Here is a 6,909-nt window from a genome sequence, read left to right as displayed (position 1 = left end):
GGGGGGTTGTGTCCCGGGGAGAACAAGAAGTGGGACCGGGAAGCCCTGCCCATGGGAATTGGCACAGGAAAAAAAAACCAAAATGGAGAGGGAAAAAACAAACTTTTACTTACCTGCAGGAGGAGCAACGTGGAACGCCGAGGAGAAAAGCCCGCGTGGTTCACAAGCCACTTGTTTATACAATTAAGGCCAGCGGGTAACGTCACAGGAACGCACCAGCCAGCAAGGATAAAAGCAGCTGCCGGCAGTATGGCAGGGAGAGCGAGCGAGGAGGTGGAGGCTCTCCATGCTGGGAAGGGGCGGAGTCAGCGCAGGCAGAGATCACCTGGACAGAGAGTGGCAGCAGAGGCTGCAAGGGATCTCCCCACCTGGGGCACTAAAATTGAGTCTCAAAAGGAGAGGAGCTTTGGGGATGACGTGCCCCTAAAACTGATGGGGATACAGGGCAGTGAAACCGCCGGACCACGGCACATCAAACGTGGTGACACGGTGGAGGAGGCTGAAGCCAATCCCGAGGGATCAGAAGTCACCCCACACAATCGCCCTTGGGTACCAGGTCCGGGAACTGGGCTGGGGGCCAGAAGGATAAGGGGACCCCATGGGACCAGCTTCGGAGGAGCACTGCCAAGCACAGGCAGGAGGGCTTGCTGAGCCAGCCCTTAGGATGCTGGACTGGAAGGTCCTTTGGGCTTTCTTCTGCTTTTTCCTTTTTCTTCATTTTGTTTCCTTCGCCCCTGCCCAACAGGGGCATCCCGCCGGCTCCAGGAACAGAGCCGACCCACTCAAGGGGGTCTCAGATCTAGGACCTGAGGCGACCGGACATCCTTCCCCAAGGAGCAGGAGGGATAGCATCTAGAGAGCATGCAAAGCACATCTATACCGGAGGGGGGCTGTTTCAAGACCAGGCATCCCGCCAGAGGTTGGCATAAGGTTGGGGTGTAGGGGAGGTGGAGCCCCAAGAACATCCTGCGAGCAGAGTGGTCCTCCCTGGGGGGAACTTTGAGGCTGAACCCCACACTGAGTTAACATTCAAAGATGTGCCAGGTTAGTTTGGGGACAGCCAGAAAGACAACAGAAGTTCGTCATGGGGAATCCACGAAGCCAGAGAACGGACATCCTCTACAGGTCATGCCAAGGCAGCGTGCGAACGGGCCAGGTAGCAACAGCAACAGTGGCAAGTCAAACCTGTGCCTGAGTTGAGGCTGGAGCTGGAGTTTCAACAGCTTCCTTGCCACTGCATGGTCTCCCCTGCATTCCCTGCTAGTGCTGCAGGCCAGAGCTATCATAGTTGCCGCTGCCTGGTTGGACTAAAGTAGCTTGTACAGTGGGGGAGGGGGTGTGGGGGAGTATAGGCTTTAACCATGGGGGCAGAGAGTAATTAATTTAACCTCTGAAGCAATAGAGACTACAATAGAATTAAACAGAAAAAGATGGGTCCCAGAAAAAAACTAGAACTCACAAAATTTCTAGAGCCACTGCAGAAAGGGGCTTTGGGGTTGGGAAGTCAACCCAACCCATAAGGATGCAAGTATGGGCTGAGTTGACTTTACACATGGAAGTTCAGAGCTTCTAGAGTTTGGCCAGACTTCTGTCAAGGATCAAGCTTACTGCTTCACAGTGTAGATGATCAGTGGATATGGACTTCAGGGTGACCTTCAGGTTGACCAATCAGTTCCATGTTTGCAACTCCGTGCAGTGGGCTTGCATAGCTGTGAGGGCAGAATATAACTAATTATAATTTGTAATAGAAGTCACACTTCTGTGGATGATGGTATGAACTTGCATATGTGCTTTGCTGGAACTCTGTTATCCTTGGGCTTAATTTTTAATGATTTCTTACAAGTAATTTTTAAAAACCTTCTAGTGCACACAGAGAACAACAGAGGAACGTTCCTGTATTTAAAATCTAGGCACAGGAATTATTATAACATTAATGATAAGTAAATTACATGGCACTCATAAAAGAACTCTGCAATGAGGATGGGTACATTTTCTATAGCAAAGATTTTATAATGAGTTCAAATCCTAGTAAAGACAAGATACTTTAATTAAATAGCAATTAAAGTCTTCTCAACAACACTATTATAACTCACTTTTCTGTAAAGCACAAAAAGATATCTAATCCAAAATAGTTCAAGTGAAAGGAGAATATTTCAAACATAAAAATGAGATATCTGCAAAAATAACTCTACCAGGAAAAGGAATTAGCCATTCAAAATTTCAAGCTAAGCAGGACAAAGTAAGTTCAAAAGGAGTTGCCATCTTTTGTCTCCTATTCATAAAGCCACAGATGGAAAAGGGAAATAAGTTAGCCCTAGCAGGGCCTTGTTTAATGTGACCAGTTAAAAGGCCAACCCTGTGTTTATGTGCTGGTCTTTATAGGTATCCCATCTTTATATGGCTGATCTGTTCTTTCTCCAGCTAAGCTTTTCAACATGTGAAGTGTTTGGGATAAGATATTGTAATAACTATATTCTTTTTGAAATACCGTTGGCAAATTCTATACTCTGACTTTTTCTGCCAACCCTGCATTTTGGTGCTAAGGTTTTTGTGGATGTCTGATCATGTAGACAGTGAAATCTACTTAAGATACAACTTTTCACTAAAATCTTAGTTACTTAAGCCAATATAAACCTATAAAATTGTGTGGACTTCCCTGAGAACTTACATTAAAATCAAAATCTAAAGACCTATCCAAAAGTACCATAAAATAACCACATGTATATTTAAAATACTCAAAAAGCTGAAATATCTCTAATTCTGCTTACTTCTACAATTCTGCTCACCTTCATGAGACTACTCAAAGCCTTTGATAACAAATTCTTCTCTTGGATTCACTCTCTACTTTCACCAGGTCACCATTTGGAAAAGTGTCTTTGGTCAGAAAAGGACTCATGCAAAGCCTATGGCACTCTAATCTTCAAGTTAAGCATATGCTTAAATGCTTTTCTGAACTGGAGCATGAGCACACATATCCAAAAGCAGAACTTATCCCAGAGTGAAGAGTTCAGTGATGAAGAACATAGAGAAACTATTTTTCTTTCCCTCTGATGGACTCATGTAAATGAGAGCACAGATATGTACATGTGAATCAGTGAAATTGTCTCTTTTTCCTTTTATCTACTTCTTTTCTCATTATTTTCCGTTCCCTCTTTATTTTTTGAAAGTTACTCAAGATACTTTTTTAACTAGATAGATTACCCTGTGACAGTACCCTATTTTACCTGGAGTCTTAAACTACTTTGATGACCAAAGTTATCTCATTTGCTCTTTCAGTATTTTGCAGAGCATGCTTGTGATGGTACTTGACCCTTTTCTATAATTTAAGCTGTAGCCAAAACAGTTAAGACAGTTTGGAGTCTACTATGACACCGAGATCCCTTTCTGCCGCTGTGCTACTTAGAAGGTCATCTCCCAATCTGTATGTGTGTTGGTGATTTTTTCTCCCTGGGTGCAGCACTTTGCACTTATCTTTGTTAAACTGAATCCTATTCTGTTCTACTCACTAATATACTAATATTAACAATAACTAATAAATTTATGTTTATGTAGCATAAATTTTGGGATAGCTCTGGAAGTTTCAGATTCTTAAGTTCTTGCAAATAGCAAGCTGATAATAAACAGCTAAAATATACTCAGAATAAGGAGATTTACTAATAAGTATAGACACAAGTTTAATGTGTCTATATTTAATTATTTAATTATTTAATTAATATGTATAAAACATTAATCAATATCTGTTTATTTTGGAAACCTGGTTAGCACACCAAATCTCCCAGAATCCAGTACAGGAATTCATACTTGGCTAGTGCCCATGTTTTTAGTATTGCATACATTAAGAGTCTGGATTTATGGATTCTGAGGAACACAAACACATGCACGCACACACACACATACACATGCACGTATGCGCGCGCGCGCACACACACACACACACACACTTTTTGGAGTAACCCACATGCTGCCCAGATGAAGTTGTCAGTTTAGTTGCAGTTTGTAAAATAAAAGCTGATGGTTAAAATGCTGATGTGAGCTTGTAAAGTGTTTACCATCTGCTTCCTGGAAGGTAAAGTGTAATCAGATGAATTGGCATTCAGGAGAAAAAAGAGAAGAACAGAGGCTTTTAAGTTTCTTAATTTTTTTCTTGTGAAGGGAATGTGTGGGAGATTTCTTTATTCTTTCTTTGTGATGTGATTTGATGTGACAGCTGGTGGTACCCAGTGTTGGAACAACAGCTGGGAATGGTCATGTAATGTTTTCTGGACTGTATAACACAAGCCAGTAATCTGTGTCCCTCAGACATCAGTCACCTTCCCTGTAATTAGTTTCATATGCACTGTCAAAGGACACAGTGGAGTCTCCACAGTCCCACATTCTGAAATAAATTTCCTCAGGCCTGAAGTGTAACTAGATTTCTCTTGTTTCTTGTTGCTGTGTTTTAGTAACCTAGGAAGCTACAGAAATTATGAATGACATTCAAGAAGCTATTTTCAGACCTAAAATGTTGGCATTTTTGCATCCTTTTAAAAGACTAGTAACAGAAGCTTCCATTTGTGTCATACCTAAGGGAAAGTCCTTCTCTCATTACTCAAGGATTAGTCCCAGTGTAGTAACAGCTTTGGTTTCTAATACAACAGACAAACTCAAACCTATTATGTTGCTTCCAATACTAAGAAACAAAATACTATCAGCATACTTACTGGTAGATGGGTTTTGGTGTATGGCTTGAAATGGCTAGATTTCTTGGAACCACTGCTACAAATACAGGCTGGTTAGTTCTTCCCTTTATCCTTCTCTCCCACAGAAACCACTGTGAAATCAATGTAAACAGAGTCAGCCTTCTAAAACAGTCTCAGGCTTGTGGAATCCCCCTAAATAGAGGATTTCCAGGGCTGCTTGGGGGACCCCATCATTTTGGTTTCTTTGGAGCTTCACTACCAGGTCGCATAGCAGATAGGTAGACATGAGGTTGCAGAGGCCTTATCTGACTTGTCTGAAATCCATTTAGATCTCAAAGTATTACACATTTGTGGCCCAAGTCAACATCTGTTGGCTTTTTTCCACTGAAGGACAAATTACACATCCTCATTGAAAGAATTCCCTGTCCCTCAGGTTCCTCTTGCTGGAAGGAATAATCTAGACTACATGTTGCTTCTCACATAATAGGATGAAATAGCACAGAAATAAGTAGGCCTTATAAACAATCAACATCTAGTTACCACAGCAAAACATGTTTAGTAGGGGTGTTCAAAGTGGGCCCTATTCAATTCAGATTCAGCTCAAATCAGGGACAGTGATTCAATTCATTGATTCAGATCACTGTCCCTGATTCAATTCACCCAAATCTGAATCTGAAGATTCGATGCTGATTCGGCAAATCAGCGATTTGGCCATAGACACAGCTTTAAATTTTTTTTTACATACCTTGAGGTACCAGGCGGCTCATGAATTCTGCGATTCTGAGGCAGATGGAGCATCCCACAGGAGCACAGGGAGGCCCCCTGCATGTGCTCAGTGGTGAACCCGGAATTGGACCGAAGTACTTCCGGTCTACTACTGGGTCCACTGGGGAGCGCGCTAGGGGCCCCCCTGCACCCCCCAGGTCAGCGATCGGCCATGGGGGGGCCGGAAGTGCCCCCCACCAGATCCAGGAGGCACCAGTTGCCAAACCAGGGAGTTGCGGGGAAAGGGGGGGCCACATGCTCTCCAGCAGACCTGGAAGTGCTTCTGGCCCACTTCTGGGTCTGCTGCCAAGCACGCTGGGGAGCCCCCCATGCTTCTGTGGGATGCCCCAGCATTGCAGCTCTCATGATCCCCTGCTATCTTGAGGTATGTAGAAAAAACATTTACAGTTGTGTCTATGTCCAAATCACCGAATTGATTCAGAGAGATAAAAGGGCCCTCTGATTCGATTTGGATTCAGAGATTTGGCCACCAAATCAAGCCGAATCTCTGCTGAGTTGAATCAGGGACCAAAGCTTCACACAGCCCTAATTTTCAGGTAACTTGTTCCCTCTCCATTTGATCTAATATCTGATTTTCTTTGCATACCTTATCCAATCTCTATTCCACGCAGTGGAAGCAGAAACTACATGAGAGTTTTAGATAATAATAACCCTAAGAAAAATACTTTGTGAAGCTTCTTTTTTTTGTCCTTTTAAAAGCATTTGATTCATTTACTTGCTTCATGTGATGGTAGTGTTAGAGCAATGGTTCAGGAATTATGAGAGAGGCATGAATTTTTGGGGGATGAAATCTTTTATTGGACCAACTTCATCAACCTGGCGAAAAATATCTTGCAGTCTAAAGCTTATCCAACTTTATTTCAATCATGCAGTTGGCCAAATAAAAGATATTACCCCCAAACAATCCTTAACTCTTGCATCATTTGTGATTGTTCAGGCATAAGCAGATGGCTACTGGTTGCCTACCACAATATACTTCTGTGGTGAATTAAAGCAACTGTTTATTCTGCTCCCACATAAATGATCTTTAAAAGAAGCAAAAATATAATATTAATGAATTTTTAAAACAGAAACAGCAATTTTATAAACAGAAAGCAATAGTTTCAAACCACACTATATACAACTCCAGTTATCAGTTTGACATATAAGATAATGTCATAATTAGTCTACTTTGTCAAACAGGTTTGCTAAACAAAGTGGGGCAGATTCTCAGCTGCTGTCAATCACAGTGATGCCAATTCATACCAGTTCAGAATTGGACATGCTAAGGGTTCCTGATAATGTCCACAGGACATCAGAGAAATCCAAAGCTTTAGAAACTGCAAGGAATGATGGGTTCAATTAAAAATATGCAGCAAACGTGCAGCTACCAAGGATAGGAAAGGAAATTAAAGCATTGTATTTTTTTTTCAACCACTCACTAGATCTTGAGGTGTTCTATTAT

The sequence above is a fragment of the Alligator sinensis genome, unplaced genomic scaffold, assembly GCF_000455745.1.
Source record: "Alligator sinensis unplaced genomic scaffold, ASM45574v1 scaffold1201_1, whole genome shotgun sequence".
In the NCBI taxonomy this organism is placed as follows: Eukaryota; Metazoa; Chordata; order Crocodylia; family Alligatoridae; genus Alligator; species Alligator sinensis.
Note: the sequence above shows the minus strand (reverse complement) of the source record.